Source organism: Arachis hypogaea, chromosome 8, assembly GCF_003086295.3.
Source record: "Arachis hypogaea cultivar Tifrunner chromosome 8, arahy.Tifrunner.gnm2.J5K5, whole genome shotgun sequence".
NCBI classification, from domain to species: Eukaryota; Viridiplantae; Streptophyta; class Magnoliopsida; order Fabales; family Fabaceae; genus Arachis; species Arachis hypogaea.
The window spans coordinates 219,312-238,980 of NC_092043.1; the positions used below are offsets into that span (position 1 = coordinate 219,312).

Consider the following 19,669-nt stretch of genomic DNA (forward strand, 5'->3'; position numbering starts at 1 on the left):
GCATACAAGTCCACACGCACTACCGTATTGATTAATTTAGTACATAACAAAGGGATTCGCGTTAATGATGGGTTTGCCATATATCCTAAAACTGGGGCGTGTTTGGTTGCGGCACAGGAAGAAGAATAATAATTTATTATGAATGTCAATGAAAGCACCAACCGACCACCAAACTTTATAGGCGTGTCTAATATGTTTCTGCTTTTTTGCATTAAGGTATTCACTTCTCACCGGCGCCTCTACTTATTACTACTCCTAATTCCCACCGCTCCTTGTCCCCACTACACCATCTAATTTTACAATAAGAAATCATGATAACTAGTTGAGCTATATTGTTTTTTTCAAACATTATTTTCATATTCAAATTAGTGTATACTAGTATTTTTATCCGTAATAATATTACGAAAATATAAATTTTTTAAAATTACGATTTACTTTGTTCGGACAATATAGATTATACATGACACAAAAGATTTATAAAATTAAACTATTTTTATATAAAAAAAATGTAGGTTGATAAAAGTCTTTAGCTAAGAAGATCAAAGTATCTGTAAATAAAAAATTAAATAATAATATTTTTAGTTATCATTTTTATATGAAAAAGTTTAATTTTTATTAATAATTAATTTTAACATTTGTTATCTAAAATTTAAAACAATTTAACGTGTATATTTTTATATTTAATTAGGTGTTATCTGTTAAGTCTGCTGCAAAATAGAAATAATTAATTTTTATACTTACTATTTAAAAATAATATTTTTTATCTCTATGTATATAAAAATATAATTAGATATTAGAATAAAAAAATTATACTGGTAATTATAAAACTAACTCAAAATTAATTTTTTTTAAAATAATTGAATCTTGATTCTAACTTTTAATTATAACATTAGTATTCTCTCAAAATTATATGTAATAAATATTTGAAAGAAGAGAAATGAAAATATAAATTAAAAAGATAAGCAGTAAAAATTTAAAACTAAATAAAAAACTAAAAAATTATGTATATAATAACAATAATAATAATAATATTTTTATTTAAATTATATTATTTTGTTAATTTCATTTTCTGTAAAAAAAAAAGATAGAAAAATAGAGAATGAGAGAAAAGAGAAAGAAAAATAAAGATGAAGAGAGTAAGAGTTTGTTAATTTTTGAAGAAAAATTTTTATTTTAATTGTAAAAAAAATATCGGATGACATATTTTGATTTGTCAAATTACTAATATAAAATATAAATTATATATAGAGTAAAAATAGTAGAGAGAAATAAAAAAATGGAGAGAAGTAGATGAGAGAATTTAAGAAGGAAGTTTATTAATTTTGAAAAAAAAAATATTTTCTCTCAATTTTAATAAGAGAGTATTATGTAACACATTTGATTATTAAATTAGATAGTAATATATGACACATAATAGAGGTATATTTCAATTTTAATTTTAATATTTCAATTTCAATTTTAATGCAATTATAGAATGTTATGTTGCACATTTTGATTGTCAAATTAGTATTTAATTATTGATATTGATAAAGATATATAAAATAGATAGAGTGATTGAAGGAACGAGAGAAATGGAGAAAGGAAGAGGGAAGAGGGTGGAGGGAAGAACTTTTTAATTTTGGAGCCAAAGATTTGATTTCAATTGCAACGAGGGAGTGACATGTGGCACATTTAGGTTGTAAAATTAGTAAGGAGGAGGGAATAATTCTTTAATTTTAGAGGAAATAATTTAATTTCAATTATAATGAGAAAGTGACATGTCGCATATTTTGGTTGTAAAATTAATAAGGAGGAAAAGAGAATTTCTTAATTTTAGAGAAAAAAATTTGATTCCAATTACAATAAAAAAATAACATGAGACATATTTTTATTCTAAAATCAGATATATATAATAGATTTTAACATCTTTCGAATCCAAAGATAAAAAAGAAAAAGAAAGTAGATAATTGAATGAAAAATTTGGTCCATGTGATAGTAGTGCATGAATATAGAATGCATTTATTTTTGTGACTGAATATTAGAATGCATTTACTACGAAATAATTAAATCCTAATTTAAAACAACCCCCCCCCCCCCCCCAAAAAAAAAAAAACACCCCAAAATATGAAGAACTACTCTTCTTTATTGGTTTCATTATGGATAATAAACAGTAATAGAAAAGTAGTGCGTCTAATAATAATTTGTTTGAAAACTTTGTCCTTGTAATTGGTTATGGGCGACGACCTACCAAGAGCACTTTCAATGAACATCGTCTTTTAAAGTTACATAACATAGTCGAATTTAAGTTAATAAATAGCGTAACGACCAAAAGACTAAAGTAGTAAAGCTGACCGATAAAATTATAATGCTTATAAATTTGACTAATTAAGTTGTAATCCTAAAAAATAGGTTTCAATAAATAAAATGATCTAAATTATAAAAAATTCTCAAATTATACGATCTCAAACTCTAATTCGACTCCGCCTCCAATTTTTAATACTCTTCACGACCACCTCCGACCCACCTGCAAACCAACTTCCTGGTAAAAGTAAGCATGGTATAATCCTCCGAATCATCCCCTTCCTATAACCTTTGCTTTTCCCCAAAGCCTCCCTTTTTTCTCTTCCAGATCAACAACAACGCTATTGCCATCACCTCCAGCATGTGGTTGGTGCCACTGCCATCGCCTTTGCCTCACTGACCTCCATCTCTAGGTTAGTGTGTGCTTCCATTCTTTGCCTTCAAGCTCAATGGCAGTTGTTATATCTAACTCTGCCATTGTTAAGCCTTCTTTTTCTGCCTCTTCTTTGCTGTTGTCTTTAAGCTCCTCTTCTGCTTTTATATTCATTTTCGGACTCTTGTCTTCTTACTTCTTGTCTTGAATTCGAGTGTTTGTTAAATTTTTTAATTTATGAAATTGATTTATTTCTGTTTATAAAAATGGTTGATGTTGTCGTTAATGATTGATTGTGAAAAGTTGGACGAAGGTGACAATGAGCGAAGGGCGTTGACATTGATGTGGTGGCTTAGTGGCTATGTGGTTGGGCTAGTTCAGGTGGGGTTGGGATTGGGGTTGGGGTTGGAATAGGATTAGGTGGCTAGTGGAGGTAGAGGTTTGTGAAAGTTTTCAAGTGAGTTGACAACGGGATTGACTCAATAAAACATAAATGATAAATATTTTTTTTTATTATGCAACAAAATTGATAAGTAAAAGATTATTTTTGTTTTTGTCTCTTTCCGCAATAAGAGAATAAAATAAAAATGTAAGTTGCAAATTTTGGAAAAAAAAAAAAGTAACATCACAATATATCTTAATTTAATTATGAAGTGTAATGTGGCCTACGTCTAGTCTCTATCATAATAATGGTAAAATTTTTACTATAATAAAGATTAATTACAAATTCTAATTCTAAGAGACTCACACTCTTGTAAATTACATACTTAAACTATTTCAAATTTAGTAAATCACTTAAATACTAACCCAAACTAGTTAAGGAGAATCAAGTGCACTCTAACCTAATACATTTTTAAAATCAAAACTCTCAATCAAAGGTTTAATGACTTTTGTGTGTACTATTTTTTTTATTTATTTTTTATATCTTTTAAAATAAGTTTAAATCTAGACAAAAGAAAAGTAAAAATACACTCAAAAATAAGAAAAAGGACTGTTTTTATAATCTTCAATATGCACAAAAATAGTTACCTTCTTTCTTGATGATTCATCAATATATAGAATTTCATATCTCTTCTTTAATGTAAAAATAATTTTCCTTTTACATCAACTAGCTGTTGTACAATTTATGCTTGAGGTCGTTGGCAATTGAATGGGAATCCATTCCTTGTTTAGCTTGATAAAAATGCAACGGTTATTCGATCCATATATGAACTTATTCTTGCTTATAAATTAAAGAATTAATCATGTTTTGTTTTTGCTTGAATCATGAATTACTTGATTGTGATCTTTGATTGCCAATCGTGTAATTTTTGGATGAATTTTAAGATAAAATTGAGATTAATTTTAAACAAATTAAAGACAAAATTTTTGTTTTGAACAAAATTTAGACAAAACTTTTTATCTCAAAAATCCTTGTTGCTAATTTACATTTTGTTTGAAATTTCATCTGAAACTTAATATAGACAATTTTGTAACAAATTTCGAATAGACATTTATTTGTCATATTTCTAACTATTATGATATATTTTAGATGGATTAGTCAACATAAATACAATATATTTTAAACAAATTTTAAACGAAAAATACTTTATTTTAGACAAATTTCTAATGAATTGAGTCAAATATAACATTTTTTCGAACAAATTTTAGACAAATTGAATTTTTTTTTCGATTAAATTTCAAACAGATTTAATTCAATATAATTTACGTATTTCAAACAAATCTCATATAAAATAAAAAATTATTTTCACAAAAATTTTCTACAAATTTAATATAATTTTTTTAAATAATGATCATACAAAATAATTTACTATTTAATATAAATATTTTAAAAAATAATAATTTTATTAAAAACTTTGTATACGATATACTTTTTATATTAAGACTATTATAATAAATAAATTTTTTATATTATATCATTAAAATTATAAACACATACCTATAATAAAGGCATGAAAAAATTAATTGCAAAAAAAGTTTTAATAAAAGACTTATTATTAAAATACTTATATCTATAAATGTAAACAAACTAAAATAAGAAAAAAATAATTAATCTAAAACAAAGAAAGTCTTTAAAAAGATCACAAATCATGAATATATTAAAATGTATTAACTAATTCATCTAAAAAATCCTTAATCTAAATCAAAAAGTATATATTCCTAACATCAATGACTCATGTTATCATCTTCATCATCACTAAAGTCTGTCCTAAGCTCATCTTTTGCAGGAATAGACAAAGTTAAAGAAAGTTGGAGATTCAACATTTTATATAAAGTATGAAGTGTCTTTTCAGTAAAATCAATTCTTTTCCTGTTGAACTTTTAATTGACGTCTTTAATCTTTTATCTTTTGTTTAGCACCATCCAACTTAATCTTTTGCTCTTTATTGATTATTTCTTGTTCTTTTGCCATTTTTTTTTTCACATGTGAAGTTTTTGCGCAATATTTAGATTGTTTTTAGATGTCTCTGGATAAACTTTGAAACTCAATTTTCATATTCTTCCAATGAATGATGTGAATCTAAAAATATGCACAAATAATAAACTATCAATCTGGTACTATAAGTCCCTGGACGCTTGGGGTATAAAACCTGAATTTATTACCCAACAATTTGCCAAGAATAACAAGAAGAAAGGTAGCAAGGAACTCAATGTAGGTAACAACATCACCAATAAATGTGTTTCTCGAATCAAACTTATGTAATACATCACTGAAGGCAGTAACTTCTAAGTTTTTATTCCAATTAGAGTGCTATATTGTCGTTCATATGTATAGGGCCATAAAACAACATAAAATGTTCAATTCATATGGTACTGACACCATTTTGTGGTAGATGAAACCAAGGATTAGGTGCATAGCTTCCCGTGTATTAAAATGGCCAATGGGTAACTAACTACTTGCCTTATATCATATTGAGTATTGACAAATAATCCATCATGTAAATAATCAGTTGGGAGTATGAAGCAAAAATCTACACACCAGCATCTCATTGGGATAACTTAAATAACTTAAAGTTGTATGCATTTCTCCAACTAACGCAGATATTCTTAATACCAAGTCATAAAGTACTTTTTACTCCTTTCTTCAAAGAAATTTATGATTATATCGTAGTTTTTACTAAAGTATGTGTATAGTTTTTACTGATTATCTCTGAATTGAAGTGGGTAGAACTTGTTATCGACTCCCGCTTTTATAAAAGGAAACTATACAAAAGATACAATAAAAAAGGCAACAAAAAAAAATGGGAGAATCACCGTAATGTAATTGTAACAAAAGGAGAGTTTTCTTTTCTTTTTGGGTATAGTAAGATATCTTATGTCAAGTATATATTACATAATCTCTGAATGCAAAATCATCAAATACCCTTATAATTTTCGAATGACAATTTTCTTAACACTCAATTGCAATTTTGATTAACAATGTAAAAAGTAACCAAAATAATTTGTAAATTCACCAACCATTCACAATATTTTCTATCACATACTGTACTGGATGTCTCCGGTACGGGTTGAGAGATGGATCGAGAACTTGCGGGTCGAGGCGGATGCCGGATTACTTGACTGGAGCGATGAGAGGGGAGGTACCTGCAAAGACACTCCGACGCTCAAGTCAGAAGGGATCTAAGAGGTAGAAGATGTGAGGAATGAATGAATAGCTGAGGGGACTTGGGTCCTCTATTTATAGGTGATGGTAGCTATCTTATCTTATCTTATCTGGCTAAGATAAGGAAGACATTTGAATTCGAAAGTCGGTTAGGAATTCTAGAGGGCCGGCTTTTGGGCCTTCTAGGAGAGCGAGGCGGGTTGGACCCAGGCAGCCGGATTTGGGTTCAATCCCGGGTCATGGATCCGTGGGCCAGATCCGTAACAGTTTCCCTCGCAGCGGGAGAGCGAGCAAGGTCGGTCTGTCACTGGGAGATGTGGTTTTGACCGTGAGCTAGGTCTTTAGTTCTCTTCGGATGGTCGTTTGATTTTTTGAGGGGGAGTCGGCGTGTCAGCCCTAGTCTTGATGGTCGTGTCGAAGATTTTGTCTGGCCGTTTTGGTCATGACGTGTCTCTTCCGTGCCCAATGCGCCTGTTGCGTTTTTCGAGGCGTACTTTATTGGTTTCTTTTTTCCAAGGGGCATTTATTGTGAGGGGACGTTTTAGGTGTCTTTTCCCTTATTGCCCCTATGCGCCTTTTTATTATTTAGGGCTATTTGCGTCTTTTCCTGCCCCTTTTGAAACCGTTTTAGCTTTCCACCTCACTTCCCTCGTTCATTTCATTTTCCTTTTGTTCTCTCTTCTGAAAAAATTCTCCTTCTCTCTGTGGTGCTTTCTGGTGTTTCTTTGAGCTACTACTTCTGCTTCTCAGCTTTTTCCAGGCTCTTTTCCTGCATTATCAAGTTGGTATGCCTTCGTTTCTTTCTTGCTTTCGTTTTTGTGGTGTTTTTGTGGCTTTGTATTTTGTCATGCATTATTCTGCTGTTTTCCTTTCATGCTGCATTTGTGTCTTTTGGGGTGGTGGTATTCATGTTTAAAGGGGCAGAGCACCGCCGTGTTGGTTCGATAGTGGGTAGTAGATTTTTATCTTCCATGCTTCTATGTAGGGTTAGTAGGCTGATGGTGGTGCTCCTCCCTGTTTTAGGTATGCACCGACGGAGGAGTGAGGATGTGGGTACTCCGATAGCCCCTTCCCGGGGCGTCCCCGCTCGTTACGCTTGGGTGACTAGTGATGTGTGAGGCGTTCCGTCACGGATGACGGAGGCCGATCTTCAGAGGCTCCGTGATCAGGGGGCGATTTGTGGCGGCGGTGATGCGGAGCGGCAGTACGAGCTTGCCCTCCCGGATGCCGAAGAGCGTGTTTGCTATCTGAATCTTGATTCACCCACTGTGTCGGATTGGATGTGGGTTTATGAGTCGATGTTTACTCGGCTCGGTGTGCGACTTCCTTTTTCGCCGTTTGTTCAGGATTTGCTGAGTCGGTGTTCTGTGGCACCGTCTCAGCTTCATCCGAATAGCTGGGCCGCCGTCCGGTCTTTTGAGCTGGTGTGTTAGTATCTCGATCTTCCGGCTTCTGTTCCTGTGTTTCTCTTTCTTTTCTTATGTACTCTTCCGACTAAGGAGGGTGATGAGCGGATAATTTATACGCTTTTTGACATTGTTTTTAGGTAGTTTTTAGTAAGTTCAAGCTACTTTTAGGGATGTTTTCATTAGTTTTTATGTTAAATTCATATTTCTGGACTTTACTATGAGTTTGTGTGTTTTTCTGTGATTTCAGGTAATTTCTGGCTGAAATTGAGGGACTTGAGCAAAACTCTGATAGGAGGCTGACAAAGGACTGCTGATGCTGTTGGAATCTGACCTCCCTGCACTCGAAATGGATTTTCTGGAGCTACAGAACTCCAAATGGCGTGCTCTCAATGGCGTTGGAAAGTAGACATCTAGAGCTTTCCAGCAGTATATAATAGTCCATACTTTATTTGGAAATTGACGACATAAACTGGCGCTCAACGCCAATTCCATGTTGCTGTCTGGAGTAAAACGCCAGAAACACGTCATGACCCGGAGTTGAACGCCCAAAACACGTTACAACTTGGCGTTCTACACCAAAAGAAGCCTCAGCTCGTGGATAGATCAAGCTCAGCCCAAACACACACCAAGTGGACCCCGGAAGTGGATTTATGCATCAATTACTTACTCATGTAAACCCTAGTAGCTAGTCTAGTATAAATAGGATAATTTACTATTGTATTAGACATCTTTGGTCTCAGTTTTGTTTTATTCTTCATCTGAGGAGACTATTGATCACGTTTTGGGGGCTGGTCATTCGGCCATGCCTAAACCTTTCACTTATGTATTTTCAACGGTGGAGTTTCTACACACCATAGATTAAGGGTGTGGAGCTCTGCTGTACCTCAAGTTTCAATGCAATTACTATTATTTTCTATCCAATTCGATTTATTCCTGTTCTAAGATATTCGTTGCACTTCAACTTGATGAATGTGATGATCCGTGACACTCATCATCATTCTCACCTCTGAACGCGGGTGATTGACAACCACTTCCGTTCTACCTTAGGCCGTGCGCGTATCTCTTAGATTCCTTAAACAGAATCTTCGTGGTATAAGCTAGATTGATGGCGGCATTCATGAGAATCCGGAAAGTCTAAACCTTGTCTGTGGTATTTCGAGTAGGATTCTGGGATTGAATGATTGTGACGAGCTTCAAACTCTTGAAGGCTGGGCGTTAGTGATAGACGCAAAAGAATCAAGGGATTCTATTCCAACCTGATTGAGAACCGACAGATGATTAGCCGTGCTGTGACAGAGCATTTGGACCTTTTTCACTGAGAGGATGGGATGTAGCCATTGACAACAGTGATGCCCTACATACAGCTTGCCATGGAAAGGAGTGATGAGAAGGAAGAAGGAGGAAGTAGGAAAGCAGAGATTCAGAAGGAACACAGCATCTCCATACACCTATCTGAAATTCCCATCAAGGAAATACATGAGTAACTTTATCTTTATTTTATGTTTATTTACTATTATTTGATTTTCCAAATTCCATAATTTATTTAAATCCGCTTGACTGAGATTTACAAGATGACTATAGCTTGCTTCATACCAACAATCTCTGTGCGATCGACCCTTACTCACGTAAGGTTTATTACTTGGACGACCCAGCACACTTGCTGGTTAGTTGAACGGAGTTGTGTCCACACATAGCAAAGAGCCATTATAATTATTCCATACAACAACAAAGAGTACAACATTGATGATCACAATTTCGTCCACCAAGTTTTTGGCGCCGTTGCCGGGGATTGTTCGAGTATGGACAACTGACGGTTCATCTTATTGCTCAGATTAGGCAATTTTCTTTTTATTTTCTTTTCAAAAAAGTTTTCAAAAATCTTTCAAAAATTTTTCTTTATTGTCGTTTTCTTAAAATATAATTTTCGAAAAAAATTAATAAAAATACAAAACAAAAATCATAAAATCATAAAAATCAAAAATATTTTGTGTTTCTTGTTCAAGTCTTGAGTCAACTTTTAAGTTTGGTGTCAATTGCATGCTTTAAAAAAATTTTCTTGCATTTTTCGAAAATTCATACATTCATGGTGTTCTTCATGATCTTCAAGTTGTTCTTGACAAGTCTTCTTGTTTGATCTTGATGTTTTCTTGTTTTGTGTTGTTTGTTGTTTTTCATATGCATTTTTTTGTTTGTTAGAGTCCATGCATTAAAGATTTCTAAGTTTGGTGTCTTGCATGTTTTCTTTGCATCAAAAATCTTTCAAAATTATGTTCTTGATGTTCATCATGATCTTCATAGTGTTCTTGGTGTTCATCTTGACATTCATAGTGTTCTTGCATGCATTCTTTGTTTTGATCCATAAAGAAAAGAGAAAAACACAAAAATGACGTTTTTAATTTTTCTCTCTCATCAATAAAAATTCAAAAATAAAAAAATATCTTTTCCTTTTTTCTCTCAAAATTTCGAAAATTTGAAGTTGACTTAGTAAAAAATTTTCAAAATTAGTTGTTTCTTACAAGTCAAGTCAAATTTTCAAATTTTAAAAATCTTATCTTTTCAAAAATCTTTTTTTCAAAAATCATATCTTTTTCATTTTTTTCTTTTTTTCGAAAATTTTAAAAATCTTTTTCAAAATATTTTCAAAATCTCTTCCTTATCTTTATTTCAAAAATTTCGAAATTACACTAACAATTAATGTGATTGATTCAAAAATTTGAAGTTTGTTACTTTCTTGTTAAAAAAGGTTCAATCTTTAAATTCTAGAATCTTATCTTGTAGTTTCTTGTTAGTAAAGTAATTAATTTTAATTTTAAAAATTAAATCTTTTTCAAACATATCTTATCATATCTTTTATATCTTATCTTTTTATCATATCTTTTTCAAAATTTTATCTTTTTCAAAAATTTGATTTCAAAATATCTTATCTAACTTCTTATCTTCTTATCTTTTCAAATTTGATTTTAATATCTTTTTCAACTAACTATTTGACTTTTTATTTGTTTCTTATCTTTTTCAAAACCACCTAACTACTTTTCTCCCTCTAATTTTCGAAAATACCTCTCTCTTTTTCAAAAAAATTCTTTTTAATTGTTTAAATTTTAATTTTAATCATATCTTATCTTTAATTTTCGAAAATCACTAACCACTTTTTCAAAATTATTTTCGAAATCTCTATCTCTCCTTCTTTCTATTTATTTATTTATTCACTAACACTTCTCTTCATCTCTCTTCATCTCAGATCACCACCTCTATCCTTACCCATTCTTCTTCACTACTCTACCCTTTTTTTTCTTCTGTTAACATAAATGAATCTCTATACTTTGACATAGAGGATTTCTCTTTTTTTTTTCTTGTTCTCTTCTTCCCTATATGAGCAGGAACAAGGAAAAAGACACTCTCGTTGAAGCTGATCCAGAATCTGAAAGGACTCTGAAGAGGAAACTAAGAAAAGCTAAACTACAACAATCCAGAGGCAACCTTTCTGAAATTTTCGAACAAGAGAAGGAGATTGCAGCCAAACCCAACAACAATAATGCAAGGAGAATGCTTGGTGACTTCACAAAACCAACGTCCAAATTTGATGGAAGAAGCATCTCCAATCCTGCCATTGGAGCCAACAATTTTGAGCTTAAGCCTCAACTAGTTGCTTTAATGCAACAGAACTGCAAGTTTTATGGACTTTCATCTGAAGATCCTTACCAGTTTTTAACTGAGTTCTTGCAGATTTGTGAGACTGTTAAGACAAATGGAGTAGATCCTGAAGTCTACAGGCTCATGCTTTTCCCTTTGCTGTAAGAGACAGAGCTAGAACATGGTTGGACTCACAACCTAAAGATAGCCTGGACTCCTGGGATAAGCTGGTCACGGCCTTCTTGGATAAATTCTTTCCTCCTCAAAAGCTGAGCAAGCTTAGAGTGGATGTTCAGACCTTCAAGCAAAAAGATGGTGAATCCCTCTATGAAGCTTGGGAAAGATACAAGCAGATGACCAAAAAGTGTCCTTCTGACATATTTTCAGAATGGACCATATTAGATATATTCTATTATGGTCTATCTGAATTTTCCAAGATGTCATTGGACCATTCTGCATGTGGATCTATTCACCTAAAGAAAACGCCTGAAGAGGCTCAAGAACTTATTGACATGGTTGCAAATAACCAATTCATGTACACTTCTGAGAGGAATTCCGTGAATAGTGGGATGCCTCAGAGGAAGGGAGTTCTTGAAATTGATACTCTGAATGCCATATTGGCTCAGAACAAAGTGTTGACTCAGCAAGTCAACATGATCTCTCAAAGTCTGAATGGATGGCAAAATGCATCCAACAGTACTAAAGAGGCAACTTCTGAAGAAGTTTATGATCCTGAGAATCCTGCAATGGCAGAGGTCAATTACATGGGTGAACCTTATGGAAACACCTATAACTCATCATGGAGAAATCATCCAAATTTCTTATGAAAGGATCAACAAAAGCCTCAACAAGGCTTTAACAATGGTGGAAGAAATAGGCTCAGTAATAACAAGCCTTTTCCATCATCTTCTCAGCAACAGACAGAAAATTCTGAATAGAGCCCCTCTAATTTAGCAAACTTAGTCTCTGATCTGTCAAAAGCCACTTTAAGTTTCATGAGTGAAACAAGGTCCTCCATTAGAAATATGGAGGCACAAGTGGGCCAGCTGAGTAAGAAAATCATTGAAACTCCTCCCAGTATTCTCCCAAGCAATACAGAAGAGAATCCAAAAGGAGATTGCAAGGCCATTGAGGTAATCAATATGGCCGAATGCACAAGGGAGGAGAAGGACAAAAATCCTAGTGAGAAAGACCTCCTGGGACGTCTCTCAAACAAGAAGGAGTTCCCCATTGAGGACCTAAAGGAATCTGAAGCTCATATAGAGACCATAGAGATTCCACTAAATCTCCTTCTGCCATTCATGAGCTCTGAAGACTATTCCTCCTCAGAAGATGATGAAGATGTAACTGGAGAGCAAGTTGCTCAATATCTAGGAGCTATCATGAAGCTGAATGCCAAGTTGTTTGGTAATGAGACTTGGGAAGGTAAGTCCCCCTTGCTCATTAGTGAACTAGATACATGGATTCAGAAAACTCTACCTCAAAAGAGACAAGATCCTGGTAAATTCTTAATACCCTGTACCATAGGCATCATGACCTTTAACAAGGCTCTATGTGACTTGGGGTCAGGCATAAATCTTATGCCACTCTCTGTAATGGAGAAACTGGGAATTATTGAGGTACAGCCTGCCTTATTCTTACTTCAATTGGCAGGCAAGTCAGTAAGACAAGCTTATGGATTAGTAGAGGACGTGTTAGTAAAGGTTGAAGGCCTTTACATCCCTGTTGATTTCATAATCTTAGACACTAGGAAGGAAGAAGATGAATGCATCATCCTTGGAAGACCCTTCCTAGCCACAGCAGAAGCTGTGATTGATGTTAGCAGAGGAGAATTAGTCCTTCAATTGAATGGGGACTACCTTGTGTTTAAAGCTCAAGGACCTTCCTCTGCAACCATGGAGAGGAAGCATGAAAAGCTTCTCTCAGTACAGAGTCAAAAAGAGCCCCCACAGTCAAACTCTACGTTTGGTGTTGGGAGGCCACAACTAAACTCTAAGTTTGGTGTTGAGAAGCCCCCTCATTCAAACTCTAAATTTGGTGTTGGGAGGCCCTCATCATGCTCTGAATATCTGTGAGGCTTCATGAGAACCCACTGTCAAGCTAATGACACTAAAGAAGCGCTTGTTGGGAGGCAACCCAATTTTTATATATCTAATTTTAATTTTATTTTATTGTTATTTTGTGTTTTATTAGGTTCATGATCATGTGGAGTCACGAAAAAAATACTAAAATTAAAAACAGAATCAAAAATAGCAGAAGAAAAATCACACCCTGGAGGAAGGACTTACTGGCGTTTAAACGCCAGTAAGGTGCATCTGGCTGGCGTTCAACGCCAGAACAGAGCATGTTTCTGGCGCTGAACGCCAGAAACAAGCAACATCCTGGCGTTTGAACGCCAGGAATGTGCCTTGAGGAAAGCTGGCGCTGAACGCCAGTAACAAGCATGGAACTGGCGTTCAACGCCAGAAACATGCTACACATGGGCGTTGAACACCCAGAGTGTGCATCACTTCGGCGTTTAAATGCCAGAATGGTGTGCAAAGGCATTTTACATGCCTAATTGGTGCAGTGATGTAAATCCTTGACACCTCAGGCTCTGTGGACCCCACAGGATCCCCACCTAACATATTCACCCCTCTTCTCAACATTTATTCTCTCTTTCCAATAAACACACTTCCCAACAACTTCAATCTCTCTTCCCAATTACCCCCTTCACCACTCACATCTATCCACTCTTCCCCATAAACTCCACCCACCTTCAAAATCCAAAAATCTTTCCCACCCAAACCCACCCTAAATGACCGAAACTACACCCACTCCCCTCCCTATATATACCCTTCCATTCTACTTCATTTTCACACAACACAAACCCCCTCTTCTTCACCTTGGCCGAAACACCTTCCCTCACCCTCCTCCATATTTTCTTCTTCTTCTCTTCTTTCTTCTCTTGATCGAGGGCGAGCAATATTTTAAGTTTGGTGTGGTCAAAGCATAATCTTTTTGTTTTTCCATTACCATCAATGGCACCAAAGGCCGGAGAATCCTCTAGAAAAGGAAAAGGGAAGACAAAAGCTTCCACCTCCGAGTCATGGGAGATGGAAAGATTCATTTCCAAAAGCCATCAAGACCACTTCTATGATGTTGTGGCAAAGAAGAAGGTGATCCCTGAGGTCCCTTTCAAGCTCAAGAAAAATGAGTATCCGGAGATCCGACATGAAATCCAAAGAAGAGGTTGGGAAGTCCTAACCAACCCCATGCAACAAGTCAGAATTTTAATGGTTCAAGAGTTCTATGCTAATGCATGGATCACTAGGAACCATGATCAAAGTGTGAATCCGAGTCCAAAGAATTATCTCAGAATGGTTCGGGGGAAATACTTAGATTTTAGTCTGGAAAATGTGAGGTTGGCATTCCACTTGCCCATGATGCAAGGAGATGAACGCCCCTACACTAGAAGGGTCAACTTTAATCAAAGGTTGGACCAAGTTCTTATGGACATATGTGTGGAAGGAGTTTAATGGAAAAGAGACTCCAAAGGCAAGCCGGTTCAACTAAGAAGACTGGACCTCAAGCCTGTGGCTAGAGGATGGTTAGAGTTCATTCAACGCTCCATCATCCCCACTAGCAACCGATCTGAAGTTACTATGGATCGGGCCATCATGATTCATAGCATCATGATTGGAGAGGAAGTAGAAGTTCATGAAGTCATCTCCCATGAATTCTACAAAATAGCCGAAAAGCCCTCCACCATGGCAAGGCTAGCTTTTCCTCATCTTATTTGCCGTCTATGTTACTCAGCTGGAGTTATCATAGAAGGAGACATCCTCATTGAAGAGGATAAGCCCATCACCAAGAAGAGGATGGAGCAAGCAAGAGAGACCCTCCACGGATCTCAAGAGATGCATGAGGAAGCTCATCATCAAGAAATCCCTGAGATGCCTCAAGGGATGCACTTTCCTCCCAACAACTATTGGGAATAACTCAACACTTCCCTAGAAGATTTGAGCTACAATGTGGAACAATTAAGGGTGGAACATCATGAGCACTCCATCATTCTCTATGAAATAAGAGAAGATCAAAGAGCAATGAGGGAGGAGCAACAAAGGCAAGGAAGGGACATAGAAGAGCTCAAGGACATTGTTGGTCCTTCAAGAAGAAGACGCCACTAAGGTGGATTCATTCCTTGTTCTTACTTTTCTGCTGTTCGGTTTTTATATTATATGTTTATCTATGTTTTGTGTCTCTACTTCATGATCATTAGTGTTTAGTAAACTATGTCTTAAAGTTATGAATAGTTCCATTAATCCTTCACTTCTCTTAAATGAAAAATATTTTTAATTCAAAAGAACAAGAAGTACATGAATTTTGAATTTATCCTTGAATTTAGTTTAATTATATTGATGTGGTGACAATACTTTTTGTTTTCTGAATGAATGCTTAAACAGTGCATATTTTTTATCTTGTTGTTTATGAATGTTAAAACTGTTGGCTCTTGAAAGAATGATGAACAAAGAGAAATGTTATTGATAATCTGAAAAATCATGAAATTGATTCTTGAAGCAAGAAAAAGCAGTGAATAGCAAAAGTATCCAAAAAAAATAGAAAGAAAAAGAAAAAGCAAGCAGAAAAAGCCAATAGCCCTTAAAACCAAAAGGCAAGGGTAAAAAGGATCCAAGGCTTTGAGCATCAATGGATAGGAGGGCCCAAGGAAATAAAATCCAGGCCTAAGCGGCTAAACCAAGCTGTCCCTAACCATGTGCTTGTGTCATGAAGGTCCAAGTGAAAAGCTTGAGACTGAGTGGTTAAAGTCGTGATCCAAAGCAAAAAGAGTGTGCTTAAGAGCTCTGGACACCTCTAACTGGGGACTCTAGCAAAGCTGAGTCATAATCTGAAAAGGTTCACCCAGTTATGTGTCTGTGGCATTTATGTATCCGGTGGTAATACTGGAAAACAAAGTGCTTAGGGCCACGGCCAAGACTCGTAAGTAGCTTGTGTTCAAAAATCAACATACTTAACTATGAGAATCAATAACACTATCCGAAATTCTAAGTTCCTAGAGAAGCCAATTATTCTGAACTTCAAAGGAAAAAGTGAGATGCCAAAACTGTTCAGAAGCAAAAAGCTACAAGTCCCGCTCATCTAATTAGAATTAATATTCATTGATATTTTGGAATTTATAGTATATTCTATTCTTTTTATCCTATTTGATTTTTAGTTGCTTGGGAACAAGCAACAATTTAAGTTTGGTGTTGTGATGAGCGGATAATTTATACGCTTTTTGGCATTGTTTTTAGGTAGTTTTTAGTAAGTTCAAGCTACTTTTAGGGATGTTTTCATTAGTTTTTATGTTAAATTCACATTTCTGGACTTTACTATGAGTTTGTGTATTTTTCTGTGATTTCAGGTAATTTTTTGCTGAAATTGAGGGACTTGAGCAAAACTCTGATAGGAGGCTGACAAAGGACTGCTGATGCTGTTGGAATCTGACCTCCCTGCACTCAAAATGGATTTTCTGGAGCTACAGAACTCCAAATGGCGCCCTCTGAACGGCGTTGGAAAGTAGACATTCAGAGCTTTCCAGCAATATATAATAGTCCATACTTTATTCGGGAATTGATGACGTAAACTGGCGCTCAACGTCAGTTCCATGTTGTTGTCTGGAGTAAAACGCCAGAAACACGTCACGACCCGGAGTTGAACGCCCAAAACACATTACAACTTGGCGTTCAACTCCAAAAGAAGCCTCAGCTCGTGGATAGATCAAGCTCAGCCCAAACACACACCAAGTGGGCCCCGGAAGTGGATTTATGCATCAATTACTTACTCATGTAAACCCTAGTAGCTAGTCTAGTATAAATAGGATAATTTACTATTGTATTAGACATCTTTGGTCTCAGTTTTGTTTTATTCTTCATCTGAGGAGACTATTGATCACGTTTTGGGGACTGGCCATTCGGCCATGCCTGAACCTTTCACTTATGTATTTTCAACGGTGGAGTTTTTACACACCATAGATTAAGGGTGTTGAGCTCTGCTGTACCTCAAGTTTCAATGCAATTACTATTATTTTCTATCCAATTCGATTTATTCCTGTTCTAAGATATTCATTGCACTTCAAATTGATGAATGTGATGATCCATGACACTCATCATCATTCTCACCTCTGAACGCGCGTGATTGACAACCACTTCCGTTCCACCTTAGGCCGGGCACGTATCTCTTAGATTCCTTAAACAGAATCTTCGTGGTATAAGCTAGATTGATGGCGGCATTCATGAGAATCCGGAAAGTCTAAACCTTGTCTGTGGTATTCCGAGTAGGATTCTGGGATTGAATGACTGTGACGAGCTTCAAACTCCTGAAGGCTGGGCGTTAGTGACAGACGCAAAAGAATCAAGGGATTCTATTCCAACCTGATTGAGAACCGACAGATGATTAGCCATGCTGTGACAGAGCATTTGGACCTTTTTCACTGAGAGGATGGGATGTAGCCATTGACAACGGTGATGCCCTACATACAGCTTGCCATGGAAAGGAGTGATGAGAAGGAAGAAGGAGGAAGTAGGAAAGCAGAGATTCAGAAGGAACACAGCATCTCCATACACCTATCTGAAATTCCCATCAAGGAAATACATGAGTAACTTTATCTTTATTTTATGTTTATTTACTATTATTTGATTTTCCAAATTCCATAATTTATTTAAATCCGCCTGACTGAGATTTAAAAGATGACCATAGCTTGCTTCATACCAACAATCTTTGTGGGATCGACCCTTACTCACGTAAGGTTTATTACTTGGACGACCCAGTCACTTGCTGGTTAGTTGAACGGAGTTGTGTCCACACATAGCAAAGAGCCATTATAATTATTCCATACAACAACAAAGAGTACAATATTGATGATCACAATTTTGTCCACCAGAGGGAAAGCATAAGAAAGGGTATATGTCGTTCCGGGCTCAGCCTCACCGCCGTATTTTCGCTTTGTTTGAGGATTCTTTCCACAGTTTCAAGAGAGAGTATTTTAAAGTGCGCCCTGTCCAGGGGCATCATCCATTTTGGCTGACGTTAAAGGGTGAACGCCGGTTTCCGACCTATTGGAACTTCAGTGCCGGTCCGTCGATTTTGACTAAGGTCACCTATGATGGCTTGTCTCCTGAGGATAAGGATATTGCTAGTGTCTTGTGGCATTTATTCGGGGAGCGCCCGTTAAATCCTTTGGATGTCATCGGGGATCTTGAGGCCTGTCGGACGTATATTGGTGTGTGGTTGTTTCCTTCTTTTTCATGTTTGTTTTCCCGATTTTGTGCCTTTAGTTGTTTTTTGATGTTTTTTCTTCGGTTTCTCTCAATTGAGATGGCTGGTGGTTTGACTTCCTTGTCGCATTTGAAGGCAGCGATGGATCGGGAGGAGGGGTCGTCGGCATCTCCTGCTAAACCTGCCTCCAACCCCGCTGCGGATTCCCGAGCTGTTTCTCAGGAGGTGGTTTCGTCGGGAGTGAGGGTTGGTGCTCGGGCTTCACCTGGTCCTGTGAGCTCGCTTGAAGTCGTTGTGGTGACGACTGCCGAGGCTTCTTGGAAAAGAAAGAGGCCTGAGGAGCCTAGTAGTGAGACCTTTAGGGAGGAGGGTGTTGTGCCTACTGTGATGGACCGCCGTTTTGATGCTTCGGGGTTCATAGATCAGCACTTGATGTCTAGAACGGAGCCATTTTTTGATGAGTGTGATGTTTCGTTCCAAGCTAAGTCGGTGTATCGTGCCCTCCTTCGGTCTGCTGTTATCGTTCGGAAGGCTGAGCCCGTGATGGCTCAGGTCAGTCTGTTGGACAAGAAACTCCGTCACTCTCAGACTGAGGTGGCTAAGTTGAAAGAGCCGTTTGAAGCTGCCGAGGTGGCGAGGGAGAAGGCAGTGAAGTCTTCCGAGGAAGCTGGGGCGGAGATTCTACGCCTTTCCGAGGTCGAGACTTCGCTTCTTTCTCAGCTGAGTGCAGAGCGGCAACGGGCTTCCGATGCGGGTTCTCAGGCTGCCGTGATTCTTGGTGAGCTGGAGGTTTTGAAGGCCGAAGTTGCTGCTCTAAAGAAGGAGAAGGCGGAGTTGTTGGTCGACGCGAAGGGAGCTATCGTGGCCACCGAAAAAACGATGAGGGCTCAAGCTTCGGTGCTGGCCCCGGGTGTGGATGTGTCGGTAATGGGGGCTTTCAAGACTGTCCGTGATGGCCAGATTGTTGACCTTGCATAGTTTTATTGTTATTTGTTTTATTTTGGTTTGTTTTAAACTTTGTTTTGTGTTGGATATTTGGTTGGCCGTAGGCTGTGTATTTTGATGTTTTTTGGACTCTGAGTTGTGCCATCGTGGTCGCTCATAACTTGCTTTCTT

The 19,669-nt window shown here is 36.3% G+C and overlaps 1 long non-coding RNA gene and 1 other non-coding gene across 2 annotated transcripts; one reads left to right on the forward strand and one right to left on the reverse strand.

Moving 5' to 3' along the window:
- Positions 1–2,364: 2,364 nt before the first annotated feature.
- Positions 2,365–8,580, forward strand: LOC140174768 (uncharacterized). The gene is made up of 2 exons (XR_011864377.1): positions 2,365–2,693; positions 7,914–8,580. It is a non-coding gene; the product is annotated as an uncharacterized lncRNA (long non-coding RNA).
- A 2,991-nt stretch (positions 8,581–11,571) lies between these two features.
- Positions 11,572–11,675, reverse strand: LOC112708583 (small nucleolar RNA R71). Its single transcript, XR_003156435.1, has one exon. It is a non-coding gene; the product is annotated as a small nucleolar RNA R71 (small nucleolar RNA).
- Positions 11,676–19,669: the final 7,994 nt, after the last annotated feature.